The 15,555-nt window shown below is 44.1% G+C and overlaps 1 pseudogene across 1 annotated transcript; it reads right to left on the bottom strand.

Annotated features, from left to right (window-relative positions):
• Positions 1–1,862: 1,862 nt before the first annotated feature.
• LOC309626700 (BOS complex subunit TMEM147 pseudogene) lies at positions 1,863–8,667 on the bottom strand (annotated as a pseudogene). The gene has a single exon. The product of its transcript is annotated as a BOS complex subunit TMEM147 pseudogene (transcript).
• Between the last annotated feature and the right edge of the window lie 6,888 nt (positions 8,668–15,555).

The following is a 15,555-nucleotide window of genomic DNA, read 5'->3' as shown; positions in this document are numbered from 1 at the left end:
CCCCTCTCCCTTAGGGCCATGGCCAGGGCCACAGGTCCTCTAGGCTCCGGGACTCTCCTTATAGTTCCCTGGAGGTTGAGGGCAGTTGCCTGTGAAGCAGAGAGCCAGGGCAGCAGGAATACAGATGGGGCTCCATGCTGGGTCCACATCCTAGAATCTAGGGCTGAAGGTGCAGACCCTTTGTTCGGGACAATTTATTCCACCCGCCCAGCAGCAGCAGCCAGAATTTGCTTCCCTGTTCCTTGTAAGCCTGATTCCAGGTCCCACGGAGTGACTTCCCTGTAGGATATGGGTCCCTATCTTTCTTGCATAGCTCCCTAATCCACTGATAAATGCAGCTACTATTTATTGAGCACCTACTGCGTGCCAGGGACAGTGCGAAGTGCCTGTGCATCTGTTCCTTCGTTTAATTCTCACAACAACCCCAGGTGAAATAAGTGTGGACCCTATATTCCAGATGAGGAAAGAGGTTCAGACAGGAGAGGTGTGTCCCCCCGGGCCTCCACGCAGTCAGCGGCCTATCAGTTGTCAGCAGTAGTGCCAGGATATGAACCCAGGTCTCCTCCTACCCCCCACCTTGACTGTGAGTCTGAGGACCGACTGGACAACTCCTTCCTCAAACTCTCTTGCACAATCCCTCAGTCCCTGCTGTTTACTTGTTTACCAGCTGGCTCTAAAATCAGACAGCCCATCATCCTGATCTTTCCTGATCCTTAGGGCTGGCCCCACCTGGGCTCCCCTTGCCCTCCTAGGTAGCCTCCTACAGAAGCCCACATTTTGTTTCAAATAGTAGTTCAGTAGGACAGGCCAGGAAAAGGGACAGTTATTCCTCACTTCTGTGAAAAGCCCTGTGGAGATTCAGGCCTGGCTCAGATTTGCTGCTCCCTGACCCTCCTCCATCTCTTGCAGGCCCTGCCCTTGCGGACTGAGGCCAAGCTTCAGACAAAATGAGGGCTGGTTGATTCTAACTGGCATGTTCCACATCTTCTGATAGCCCCCCAAAGCGCCTGCAACTTCCTAGGATATGGGCCAACACATCAAAAGGCACCCTGCAGGGAGAGGAATGAAAACTCTGGAACCTGGCCACATCCTGCCTTAGAGAGAAAAGCTGAAATACAGCCACGGAGGTGATCATGGTTTCAGTCAGCCCAGCCAGCCCTTGGTGTCCTCAAAGGGCCCAGCAGTCCCATCCCTTAAAGGGCTCAGAAGCCACTTTAGCCACAATAATTCTATGCACTGCACGTACCCAGCAAATGACAACACAAAGTGCTTCCTTCATTCATTTACCAAAACACAGAAATAAATACGTAAGTATCTAAATACTTCTCTGCATATTACCTTCTTTGACTAAGCATTTCCACTTTGTGAATCTTACAGAAATGCTTGTACAATGTGTGCAAATACGTCTTTTCACATTGTTTGTAACAGGGAAAAAGTGGAAACAACCTAAATGTCCAACTGCAAAGAGTTGATTAAATACATTATTGTGCATCCCTACAATAAAATATTCTGCAGCTGCTAAAAGGTGTGAGCTAATTTTATATGTACTAACAAGGAACGTAATCCATGACGTACTGTTGGGTGAAAAGAAGCAAGTAGTAGAACAATATATAAATGTCATTCCTTTTTGTTAAAAAAAATGTATTTATTAAGGTAGAAGGTAGATAGATAATTTTTTTAACCTGAGGATTTAGGACGGCGGTTGTTACCTTAACTGCACATTGGAGTACCCAGGAATTAAAAAGATCCAGAGGCCCAGGCCCACTCCAGACCATGTATCAATATATCACAATCTCTTGGGGTGGGAGGGAGGGAGTTTTTTAACTTCCCCAGGTGATCCCAATGAGCAGCCAACTTGGGAAACACTACCTTAAAGAAACAGAAGGAAGGAAAGGTTGACTCAGAAAGGAAAATCAAGTTGTAACCTCTTTACATGAAATCTAAACAGATATTACCTACTCTGCTCTTTCTGGGAAAAGAAAGGGGCTGGATCGCCTTGAATTATCACTAGACTTCTGTAAGCACTGAGTTAGTTGAGTTTAGCTCTGAGCAATGCCAAACTTTTTGATGACACCTGAGGGGTTCTAGAAATTGACCACTTGACTTCAGGAGATGAAGTCTCCAAGGGCAGCAGGAAGGTTAAGAGCCCGCATTGCTGCGCCTTCTGAAGGACAGGACGTGGGCCACCACCTTATTAGTAAATGGGAACACAAATGAAGCACTTTGCACAGCGCCTGACACAGTGGCGGTGCTTAACATGTGGTAGCTTATTTATTTTCAGGAATGGAAAGAGCTCAGAGATAATCTTAGTGCCTGCTGAGTTCCAGGCACATATATATCGTGTCCTGTAATCCAAACAAGCCTGAGGCCAACATTCATATGCCCATTTTACAGATGAGGAACCTGGGGCGTACCGGGGATGGCATCTTGTCAGAAACCAGAATTAAAAGCCGGTTCTGTCCAACTCTATATTTTGTACTTTGCTTACCACACTCTGTCCCTTCTTAGGGACCTTTTGGGCAGGGATTTAACTCTGATTAGGGCTCTCATTATTTTAGATTCACTCTTCATTTGCCTTCAGAGGAAGGGAATGTGTGGCTGAAGTTACCTGGGATCACTCTGCTTAGAGATGATAGGACACCTTAAAAGACTGTGCCCAAAAGTGGTCTGGAAGGCCTGAAGTTGAAGCCACACCATGAAAGGAAAGGAAAGTTCTATCTCTGAGCCCAAAAGGAAACGTTATGGGCTTTGGGCATTTGTTCTGCACAGCAGATGGATGCAGGCAGAAGACCCCTCCAATCTCCCACCCCAAAATTTCCATTCCCTCCTCCCTCAAAGCAACTGCTTGAGCCTGGTTTTTACATTTGTGTTTCCTGGCCTGGCTGGCAAGTTTATCTTCCCGCCTCAGAGGATTTGGTTCTGCTCCTGTTCTTTTTCACTTCCCTTGAAAAAGGGAGGTGCTCTTGGGCTTTGTCCTGTTGTCTCTTCCTCCTCTTTTTCACACCACTTGAATCAAGTACAGCAGTCAAAAACAGGGACTTATTGAGTATCCACCTTAACCAGCACTGTGGGTAGCACATCGGTCCTGGAGAGTCTGCCTTAGATCACCAGGACTCCCTCCACCTGGGATCTCTGCTCTATCATCTCTGTTTCCTGGGCAGTGCAACCCCTATGCCACCTCCTCTAGGAAGCTTTCACGGATCTCATCTACTCCGTGTCCTTACGGCACTTGCACACCTCTCCTGCATGGTTTTCCATATCCTGTACTTGGTTTATGGCTATTTGTATGTATGTCTTCCCCACTAGACTGAACATTTCCTTGAAGGCAGAAACAATCTTTTCTTTTTTTCTTTTTGGCCGAGCTGCGCAGTTTTTGCGATTTTAGTTCCCCGACTAGGGACTGAACCCGGGCCCTTGGCAGGGTGCGGAGTCCTAACCACTGGACCGCCAGGGAATTTCCACAATCTTTTCTTTATCTTTGTATTCTTCAAGAACCTAACTCAGTGCCTGGCATATTAAGAAAAAAAAAAAATTCATACGGTTGTTTGCTTAAACTCTTTCCAAAAAAGGATTTTAAGTGCCTTACTGAAATACATAAAGAGTAGCAGAAAAGGGACTGAAGAAAAGCACGGGTAAAGAAATCATGGAATGAGAGTGCTCGCTTCGGCAGCACATATACTAAAATTGGAGCGATACAGAGAAGATTAGCATGGCCCCTGCGCAAGGATGACATGCAAATTTGTGAGTGTTCCATATTTTAAAGCAACTATACGCCAATAAAAATTTTTTAAAAAAAGAAATCATGGAATGAGAGCCCATAATAACAACAAAAATAATATTTGAGTTCTTACTAATGCTGAGCACTGTTCTAATTGATTTACATGCATCACCTCATTTAATCTTTATAATAATCCTGGGAGGTGATTATTGTTATAATTATTTTACATTTGAGGAAACGGAGGCACAGAGAGGTTAAGTCACTTGCCCAAGTTCACACAGTGGGATGTGAACACAGGCAATGTGGTTTCAGAAGCTGTGCTCATAACCACAGCCCTCAGGATACCAGCCATAGACATTCTGTGTGTAGAGCTGGGTTATGAATCTGGCTCTGAGGTTTCTAGCAGTCAAAGCCAAGAAGAAAAGGCATTTAATGACAGGAGTGATTGTATTTATTAGAAACGATAAACCAAATCCTTGGGAGAAATGCAGCTTTTTGTAACCTTGAGTCTGAGAGAACTCATCAAGAAGACACTGCTTTTCAAACTTTATAAGTTAATCTTCCGTGGGTAAAAATTGTTAAACTCCCCAATACAGGTATATTTGTTTATATTTATACATATGCACTGATGAACTAATATATTATGTGCATTGTAAAACACAAAAATAGAAATTGAAAAGAATGAGAGAAACTATAAAAACACATGGAAATTCTGCTGAGGACCATCTTGTACGCTCCCTGGGTAGACACAGGACCCTCCTGAGTTCCCTGGTACTATGGGACTATGGGATGGATCCTGGCAATAGATAACAGTGGCTGACTTCACATCACCATTTATTTATTTATTTATTAAAATACATTTATTTATTTATTTATTTATTTTTGGCTGTGTTGGGTCTTAGTTTCTGTGCGAGGGCTTTCTCTAGTTGCGGCGAGCAGGGGCCACTCTTCATCGCGGTGCGTGGACTTCTCACTGTCGTGGCCTCTCCCGTTGCGGAGCACAGGCTCCAGACGCACAGGCTCAGTAGTTGTGGCTCACAGGCTTAGTTGCTCCGCGGCATGTGGGATCTTCCCAGACCAGGGCTCGAACCCGTGTGCCCTGCATTGGCAGGCAGATTCTTAACCACTGCGCCACCAGGGAAGCCCATCACCATTTCTTATAACAACCAAAGCATGACACAGAAAATGCATTTCAGTGACAGCAGTTCTAGAGGGACCAAAATAATGTTGTCCAAATGAGTACATCTCTGATTGGCTGGTTTGATCTAGTAATAGCTATTTTATTTACTACATATATAAAACTAATATTATAATATATAACTTATATATGTATTATATATGTATAACTAATATCAATTGAACCTTTTCTGTATGACAGTCATTGTACTAGATGCTCTACTCATGCTCCCCATTTAATCCTTATTGCAATCCTTTGAAGTAATTATCAGTATAATCACCATTTTACAGATGAGGAAACTGAGGCTCAGAGAGATTAATTGGTTCATGGAGTTGAGCTGGGTTTTAGACTCACGTTTATTAGATTCTGAAGCCAACGTTCTTAATCACCTTCTCTACTCCACAGAAAATTTGAATATAGGTGGTTTTAAACAGTAGTTTCCCCCCTTTACAAATCTTTTTTATTTACCAAAAGAATGCATTCTTGTGGTAAAAAATGCAAACAAAACTGAAGTGTGCAAAGTAAAAAGGCCACCTTTTCCCACAAACAAGCTCACCAGGGTTTCCCCTGTTAGTCTGCTCTTTCTAAAGTCTTCTAGACTTCTTTCTACTCACTGAACATGTGTGTATACATATCAATTTTGCAAAAGTAGGATCATAACATATATTTAACTTTGAACTCCCTCTTTAACATGGCTATCTTTCAAGGGTGGTTCATGCAGATCTATTCACATATTAGGAGCAGATAACACAATTGACTACTTATCCCCCTCTTCTTAAAATATTCTCTCTGGGTTTTTCTTTCTGCCTTTTTATTTTTGGAACTTTGCAAATACTGTTTACTTCACTAAAACCTGGAGATGGGGAAAAGGTATGTGAAAGTCTGGGACACCAAGCCTAGGAGTGCATATTGACAAGGGCGACATACAGGGCCAGGGTGCTGAGGGCCAGCAGTGCCGTCCAGCTGCCCGGGGAACAGAGGTGGACAAACATCTCCATGACAAAGGCCTTGTAGATACTAAGGAACATCAGTAGGAGGACTGCTGGCTGGAAAGTGTGGTATAGGTCATAGCATGTGATCATCCACACCTGGGCAGATGTGATGACGTAATGGACCAGACAGATGTTGGAGTCAATGCTCATCTGGATGTATTTCCAGCCAAACTCAGTGCCCGAGCTCCAACCCAGAGGGGGATGTAGCAGGACATAATGAACTTGGCGGTGGCCCAGCCCAGGGTAGCAACCATGATCTTGTATTCCCCCTTGCCGGCATTCTGGGACATGACAAGGTTTAGGCCTATCAGGTCTGCCACAACCACGCTGGCCTTCGTGAACTCCCCAATGAAGTCATAGATGCCGCCTTCCCAGCTGGGAAAGAAAGTGGCCAGGAACAGCATCTTGCACAGCTGCACGAACAGGCAGGTGACCCCGGCCTGGACGCACTTCCAGAAGGCGCTGTACTCGGACAGCCTGCTGCACTTGTAGGTGATGAAGTAGGGGGGAAGTAGGCCAGGGCGAAGCAGTTCCCAAAGTGGAATAGTGTCATGGCGCCGGCTGCCCAGTCCGTCGGAGCGCGCCTCTCTGCCTCGGAGGCCTGGCGCCTGAGCCTGGGCCTGGCACCTACCTTCCTTCTGCCTCTTTTTGCTTTTCCTCTGGGTGACTCTAAAGTTTAGTCCCTTTTCTTTCTCCCTTCTTTTCCTTCTTCTATTCCCTTGCCTCTAGAGCTTATCCATCTATATGCTAACAACTCCCAGACTTACTTCACTCTTTACCTGGAACACCGCAATTTTCTCTATTTTCAATTTGCTTTGTTGTTAGTTTTAAGCCTATTGGAGGATGTATATTTGCATTTTACTTATACTTACAAAAAGAAAGTCTGGAAGGAAACTAATGAAAGGGGTTACCTGTGTGTGGTGGTGGGGAGTGGAGGGAATTGGGAATAAGCTAACCAAGATCAAAGGCACCAGGCTTGAGATAACGAACAGAGTAATTGGGAGAACTTGGGTTTGGCCTGTGGTCTTGTCTCTCCTTTATGGATGAAATAGAGGTGACAGAAGAAATGTAATGAACTTGGGGGGGAGGACCACAAGGCCTTAAAACCTGGTCTGAGGCCTAGCTGTTCCAGTGGGGTACCTGTGCCTGTTTCCTTGGGGCAGGGGAGGGGTAAGTTATCCACAAGCCTTCTTCCCTGTCCAGGTGAATTCCCCAAGGGCACCTGCAAAGGCCCTGTAAATAAAGCAGGTGTCAATCTAATGACATAGCCCACCCTTTGCAAGCTCTCCTCCTGGCTAAGGATAGGGCTGCCTGCCCTCCGCCTAAATGGGAATGCTGCATGCGGGTAAGTTTCCTTCCCCTTCGCTTCCATAAAGTGATCCTCCCATTCATCAAAAATAGATATTCAACCTTCCTATTATAAAACTTATCAAACACATCAGAACTGAGAGAATGGCATAATGAACCACCTTGAATGAATGGTAAAATGAACCCCTGATTCAATAATTATTGACATTTTGCCATATATGCTTTACCCTTTCTTTCTTCCTCCTTCCCTTCCTTTCTTTCTTTCTTCCTTCCTTCCTTCCTTTCTCTCTCTTCCTTTTTTTTAAAATCAGGGAACAAAAGATAAGTGTTTAATGGCAAACAGTCGTGGGGGGGGGCACTTTTTCTTCTTCTTTTCCTCTGATTTTTAAAGAGCAAATACCTAAAGTCCTACCATTTCAACCCTAAATTCTTACAAACATATCTGAAAATTTAGGACCTTTTCTTACTATTATCACCTCTAACAAATTTAACATTAATTCCTTAGAATATTATTAATTCCTTAGAATAAGCTAATACCCAGTCTATATTCAAATTTACCACAAAATTAAATGACTTTAAAGCCATACAGAATGCCAGATTGGAGTTGCAAATGAAACCAGAGAAGCTAGCATCAGTCCAGCAGCCCTCTCAGCACAGGTCTCTGAGAAATGCCAGTGTCCAGGAGTGAGGGGCGTTCCTTGGGAAAAGCAAATAATAGTAGCTCTTATTGAGCACTTACTGTGGACCCCCCTGGGCGATGGCTTCTGACTGGAAGAGATGACATTAGCTCTTTTTTTTTTTTTAATTTATTTATTTTATTTATTTATTTTTGGCTGCGTTGGGTCTTCGTTGCTGTGAGCAGGCTTTCTCTAGTTGCGGCGAGCGAGGGCTACTCTTTGTTGTTTCGGTGGCTTCTCTTGTTGTGGAGCACGGGCACTAGGCACGCGGGATCCAGTAGTTGTGGCATACGGGCGCAGTAGTTATGGCTCGTGGGCTCTAGAACACAGGCTCAGTAGTTGTGGCTCACGGGCCTAGTTGCTCCGCGGCATGTGGGATCTTCCCGGGCCAGGGCTCGAACCCATGTCCCCTGCATTGGCAGGCGGATTCTTAACCACTGCGCCACCAGGGAAGCCCGACATTAGCTCATTGTGTGTCTTCATAGTACTGAACATAATGCCTACATAGAGTAGACACTCAACTAATTGAGATGTGAATTGATCAGCATACCTCCCTGGTGTTAAGTGTTTCTTTGCAGTGAAGGAGTGACTTCATTGTTTAATTCAATCATTCGAATAAAGTGGATATTATTATCCCTATTTTACAGAGGAGGAAACTGAGGGTCAGACTTGTCTAAGTTCCCTAAACTAGGAAGTAGAGGAGCTGAGCTTCAACTCAGGTTAGTCTGACTCAGAGTCTGAGTGGTCATCTGTCTTGGTAATCGCCAAGGGACTCTGATAGTGGTAGTAAAGGCCTGAGTCCGGGGTAGAGTCCTGGGCAAAGAGAGGGTAAAAGGGCGGGGTGTGGGGGGGGAAGAAGAGAAAGGGACAAAGAAAGGAAGCCAGGAGATTATGTTGTCATGGAATTAAAACTAGCAGCCATTGGATAAAGAGCCATGGCATACAGTGAACACAGGTATTTGTTCTGCTGTGGAGTGAATGAGAAGCTTTTGAACCTCAACCCTCAAACTCTTGAGTCAGGTCCATGGACATCACTATGTACTCAGAGCTAGCCCAGGATCTGGCCCATACTAGGAGCTCAAATATCTGTTGAATGAATGACAGTGCATGAGTGAATGTGTGAGTAAATGAATAACTGAATAAATGATGGACTAATATGTAAATTATTTAATAAGGCATTGAGTGGCTGCATTAATTGAATGACAAATGGATGAATTCTTTAAATATCTATAGAAGAAGAATGAGGTGGGAAGACAGCTAAATCTAACAGCAGCAACATGTCCAGAGCATTTTATCATGAGACCTGTGCTAAGAACTTCATAAGCAGTTTTTCATTTAATTCTCAGAGCAAACTCTCCGGTATTATTATCATTCTTTAAGTGAGGAATTAGGTCTGGAGATGTGAGAAAACTTGTTCAAGGGCACATAGGCATAGAGCTGGAATTTTAACCCTGCCATTATGCTCCAAAGCTCAGGCTTTTCACTATACAGTCAGTGTTCAATCAATATTACTTCACTCAATACCGGACTTGTTTTTTGTAGCTGATCCAAATACAGGTGAACCACCACTTATACAACCCCTGGAAAGCTGTAAATTTAAACACAGTTAATTACTTATCTCAGCTCATTATGTAAAGGAAGCTGTCCTATTGTATGCCCCTTTATAAGTGAAGGATTACCCTGAACTCATCTGCTTCCTAAATCTGAATTTTGTTCAAAGCAAGGTATATATTAACTAAAGATATCTACTTGTAGGAGTTCGTTTAATTATTGCTGGGAATCTGGGATTTTTGATGTTTGGACAGCTTATGACGAGGCCCTTAATTTTGTGACACCTCATCTTAATGGTTTAAATAAAGGTAGATTAAAATGTACCAAATCCAGAATCCATTAAAGACAAGATATGTTCAATATATGTAAAAATAAGCAGATTTCTTCATGATAAAAAAACCACCGTGAGCCAAGTCCAATTATAAACCACAAACTCAGAAAAAAATATTTCTAGTTCCTGTCGTAGACCAAGGGCTGTCTTTATATAAAACTCTCTTTAATCAATAAGAAAAGGTCTATAACCAAATAGCAAAATGGGGCAAAGGATATTCACAGGAAAGGAAATATAAATGGCTCTTAAATGGATGAAAAATGCTCTCCTTTACTCGTAATGAAAATTGTAAATTAAAACCACACTGAGAGACTAAGTTTTCACCTATTAGATTGTCAAAGATAAAAAAAAATGTGATGACACACTATGCTGGCTTAGGGGTAGGAAGACTACACTCATACTTTGTTTTGGGGGGAATAAACTGGTACAACTTCTACGAAGAGAAACTTGGCAAAATCTATCTAAATTACTATACGCATACACTTTGAAGGTATAGTTACACCTACACATGTGCAAAATTATGTGTGTGCAAGGTTACCAATTGTAGCATGGTTTAAGAGCAAAAGAAGGAAATGACCTTAAGGTTCATCAATAGAGGACTGGATAGGGACTTCCCTGGTGGTGCAGTGGTTAGGAGTCTGCCTGCCAATGCAGGGGACGTGGGTTAGATCTCTGGTCCGGGAAGATCCCACATGCTGCAGAGCAACTAAGCCCTTGCGCCACAACTACTGAGCCTGTGCTCTAGAGCCTGCGAGCCACAACTACTGAAGCCTGTGTGCCTAGAGCCCATGCTCCACAACAAGAGAAGACACCGCAATGAGAAGCCCACCCACGCACTGCTACGAAGATTAGCCCCTGCTCGCCGCAACTAGAGAAAGCCCACGTGCAGCAACGAAGACCCAACACAGCCACATAAATAACTAAATAAATAAATAAATAACGTAAAAAAATAGAGGACTGGATAGTACATTATGTTGATTTATAAAATGGAGTTCATGCTACATCTAGACATGTGCTAATATATCTGCCACCATCCACATGAGTAAATAGAACATTTGAAATGTGTCTAGTTCTGAGATATGCTTTAAATGGAAAATGCACACTGGATTTTGAAGACTTGGTACAAAAAAAAATGAATGAGCTATCTCATTAATAATTTTTTACATTGATTTCCTGTCAAAATGATAATATTTCAGATATATTCTTTTAAATAAAATCTATTGTTAAAATTAATTTCACCTGTTCCTTTTAATGTTTCGAATGTGGCTACTAGAAAGTGTAAAAGTAATGTGTGCCTGTCATTATTTTATTGAACAGTGGTGGCTCTGGGTAAAAAATTAAAGTATAAAAAGCAAGGTGGGGAGAATTCCCTGGTGGCGCAGTTGTTTAGAATCCACCTGCCAATGCAGGGGACATGGGTTCGAGCCCTGGTCCAGGAAGATCCCATGTGTCGTGGAGCAACTAAGCCCGTGTGCCACAACTACTGAGCCCGTGTGCCACAACTACTGAGCCTGTGTGCCACAACTACTGAGTCCACGTGCCACAACTACTGAAGCCCGCGCACCTAGAGCCCACGCTCCGCAACAAAAGAAGCCACTGCAATGAGAAGCCTGCGCACCGCAATGAAGAGTAGCCCCCACTTGCCACAACTAGAGAAAGCCCACGCGCAGCAACGAAGACCCAATGCAACCAAAAATAAATAAATAAATAAATTTATTTTAAAAAGCAAGGTACATAAGAGTAGTATATTACATTTATGCTTTAAAGAAAGGACAAAATGCTCTCTGAGAGATTTGCTTCTTTATACATAACAGATCTCTGGCATGATACCTTAGAAACGATGTTGGTTGCTTTTTTTTCCCTTAATACATCTTTATTGGAGTATAATTGCTTCACAATACTGTGTTAGTTTCTGTTGCACAACATAGCGAATCAGCCATATGCATACACATGTCCCCATGTCCCTTCCCTCTTTTTAAAATTTATTTATTTAATTTATTTAATTTTGGCTGCATTGGGTCTTCATTGCTGTGCGGAGGCTACTCTTGTTCCAGTGCGCGGGCTTCTCATTGCGGTGGCTTCTCTTGTTGTGGAGCATGGGCTCTAGAGTGCAGGCTCAGTAGTTGTAGCACATGGGCTCAGTAGTTGTGGCGCACGGGCTTAGTTGCTCTGCAGCATGTGGGCTCTTCCCGGATGAGGGCTCAAACCCATGTCCCCTGCATTGGCAGGAGGATTCTTAACCACTGTGCCACCAGGGAAGCCCTCCCCTCCCTGTTGAGCCTCCCTCCCATCCTCCCTATCCCACCCCTCTAGGTCATCGCAAAGCACGGAGCTGATCTCCCTGTGCTATGCTTCTGCTTCCCACCAGCCAACTATTTTACATTCGGTAGTGTATATACATCGATGCTACTCTCACTTTGCCCCAGCTTCGCCCTCCCACCCCATGTCATCAAGTCCATTCTCTATGTCTACCTCTTTATTCCTGCCCTGCAACTAGGTTCATCAGTACCTTCTTCTTTTTTTTTTTTAAGATTCCATATATGCGCGTTAGCATATGGTATTTGTTCTTCTCTTTCTGACTTACTTCACTCTGTATGACAGACTCTAGGTCCACCCACCTCACTACAAATAATAACTCAATTTCGTTTCTTTTTATGGCTGAGTAATATTGCATTGTATATATGTGCCACATCTTCTTTATCCATTCATCTGTTGATGGACATTTAGGTTGGTTCCATGTCCTGGCTATTGTAAATAGTGCTGCAATGAACATTGTGGTGCATGTCTCTTTTTGAATTATGATATTGGTTGCTTCTGAAAAGAGAAACTGTAGAAAGGGAACAGGGCTGAAATTTGAATCTTGAATACTTTAGTAAATTCCTGAACCAATATTTACAAGCATTTTGAATAATATACAGTGGTACTGTGGTCCCTCCCTACTTCAGCCCCCCCAACCCCATCCTAAGAACCCCAGTGGATGCCTGAAACCGCGGAGAGTACCGAACCCTATATATACTATGTTTTCCCCTATACTAACTAGTTGGGTAGTGTCTACAGCGTGGATAGGCTGATGGGAGGAATGATTCACTCACTTCCCAGGTGGGACAGAGCCGGGGGATGAGAGATTTCATCACGCTACTCAGAACAGCGAGCAATTTAAAACTCATGAATATTTGCTTCTGGAATTTTTCATTTAATATTTTTCCACTGCAGTTGACTGCAGGTTAACTGAAACCAAGGAAAGCAAAACTGCAGATAAGGAAGGACTACTGTATTATTATTTAGATATCATTTATGTATATAATACATATGCACATATATAATATATATTAGTCAAAAGTAAAGTATTTAACACAGAATAAAAATATGCACAGAGAGACTAGAAAAATATACATGTGTATATGCACAGAAAAAGCTGAAAATATACAGAAAAAGAACTGGGCAGTTGTTTTAGTTCTCATAATGAGGAGAATGGGTTTGGGACTAAAAGGGAGGACTGGCTCAATTTACTCTATTTTTTACTCTGTACCATTTGGGTCTTTTGTAAAGACAAAGTTTAATTTGTGTAGCCTAAGAAAAGAAACTAGATTAGAAAGAAATGTACCAAGATGTTCACAATAGCTGTCTTTAGATAATGAGATTATAGGTGATTTTTCCTTCTTACTACTTTACTTTTAAAATTCTCCCAATTATTCATTTTCCCAATTAGTCTATAAATAAGACTCTTACTTTGGTAATGGGAGCGCCAACAAACCTTTTTATCACTAGGGTTTCTTTTTAAAAAATACTTTAAAAGAGTCTATTAGCCTTTTAAAGAATTTTAAATTATCTTCATTGCCTTTTTTAAATGATAGCAAGTAATGCGGACTCCTTATAAAATATCAAAAGACACAGAAAGCTATGCGGAAAGAAAAAGTATCTCGTAATTCCATCTCCTTCTACAAAATCACCACTATTGTCTGAAACTTTTAAAATATTGCATTTATATTAAGAACTTAAAAATAATTTCAAATTCACTGGAGAGCCTGAGAACTGGAATATACTTGCTTTGTGCCAAGCACAGTCCTAAAGGCTTACGTTTATCTTACTGAATCCACCCAACAACTCTGGGGGTAAACGAACTCTCTGGCGTAAATGTTAGGCCCCAGTAACCAATAAATCAGGGCTCTGAGGTTTAAACAATTTGCCTAAAGCCATACTCTAGTATGGGGCAGGGTTGGCATTCAAATCCAAGTCCAGGAGGCGTCTAAACCACTGCCTCAGGCGACTGCCATCATGGTGGGTGGGGCTGGTGTGCTTAAGATGCAGGGACTGGACTTGAGTTCACTTCTGGTGGCCCCCTCATCCAGCTTTCCTGAGGATGGATGTTTGATAAAGGAGTTTTGACTTAGGTGATAAGTGTAGGGTTCATGATCGGCAGAGGAGTAGATGATTAGTGGAACTGGGGCATAACCGACACTGGGGGGCATTTTACAGTGGTAGCGAGGGGTAAGGCGATAAAGAGGAGAGGTGGGTGGAACTGAAGCCCGGGAGAAGCTGTTAGCCCCAGCACTCCAAAGGGTTAAGGCTGGGCAGGAAAGCCCCTGGGGGGAGCTACCACCAAAGGCTGCAATCTGCCAGCCCTCACCTCCCCCACCAGCGGGGAACTGGACGGGCGGATAGGACTAGTTCCTCCGGGATTATCTGAGGCCTCTGGGCTGAGGTGAGCTGCGGGGAGGGACGGAAGCCCCAGGTACCACATGTCCTTACCTTTCTGCTGGGCTCAGAAAACCAGGTGTCCTGGGATAGGTGCCCTGGCCCCAGACAGAAGCATCTTTGGCCCAGGCACACTTTGGGAGTGAGAGGTGTTGCACCTCAAGCCTGGGGGATGCTCAGGGAAAGGTGGGGATGGAGGCCTTTCTGGAAGGGAAGGGGGCCTGCACCAAGGTGGGGGCAGTGAGTGCTCCAGCCTCCCTGTCTCTTGGGAGCCAGGGATGGGGGAGCTGCCTCAGGAAGAGATGCACCTTGGGGATTCAGAGAGCCCCAAGTCCTCTAACCAATCACCCAAGGCTAGTTTCCCGGCTCCAGCTTCGCTCTCGCCACCCCCTCCCCGTCTTAGCCTGGCCACAGACTTTCCTTAGGTCTTTCTATCTAAACCTCCTCCCCTCCCTTTCCCCTCCCCCCAAATTCTTCGGAAATCTTTCGACTTTCTTTCAAGTTTTCCCTGGGCAGTTTGGGGTCCGTTTCAGAGCTAGGTCAGGGCGCTTTAACACCCCCAGCTGGGTAGAGTGGACGAGACAATAGCTGCTATCACTTTACCATTGGAAGTGACCCCCGAATTTGCACTTCTTTCATCTTGGGACCAGAGCACTTGAGGGTGGGCGATTTCCTGGGGGGAGTGGCTTAAGCCGCTTCTCCACCGGCCAGTTGGCTGTAGACGGTCCATGCTCAATGGTCCACCACAGATATGAAACCAGTTCTGGAGTGAGAGTGGCGCTCAGCTGGGGACACTGCCCACAGGGTGACTTAAATGTCCCAAGCTGGAAGGTGGAGAGAGAAGCGGACGCCCCCTGGGCTCTGGGCCACCCTCGAGGTCAGTAAACTAGGAAGTTTCCTCAAAATTAGGAAGGGTGGGTGCCTCGAGCAGTTTGGAGACCCCAGGGGAACGAGGGGGTGGCCTTGGGACACTAAAGGACTCAAGGGTCATAGAGTGACTCTGAAGATGCCGCGTGTGTGCGTGTGTGTGTGTGTGTGTGTGTGTGGAGAGGGGACGCATTGTTTCAAGTTCTCCTTCTCCCCACCCCCACCCCCAGCCCCTTCCC

The sequence above is a fragment of the Balaenoptera borealis genome, assembly GCF_965194805.1.
Source record: "Balaenoptera borealis genome assembly, chromosome: 3".
NCBI lineage: Eukaryota > Metazoa > Chordata > Mammalia > Artiodactyla > Balaenopteridae > Balaenoptera > Balaenoptera borealis.
Note: the sequence above shows the minus strand (reverse complement) of the source record. Positions and strands in the feature narration are given on the sequence as shown.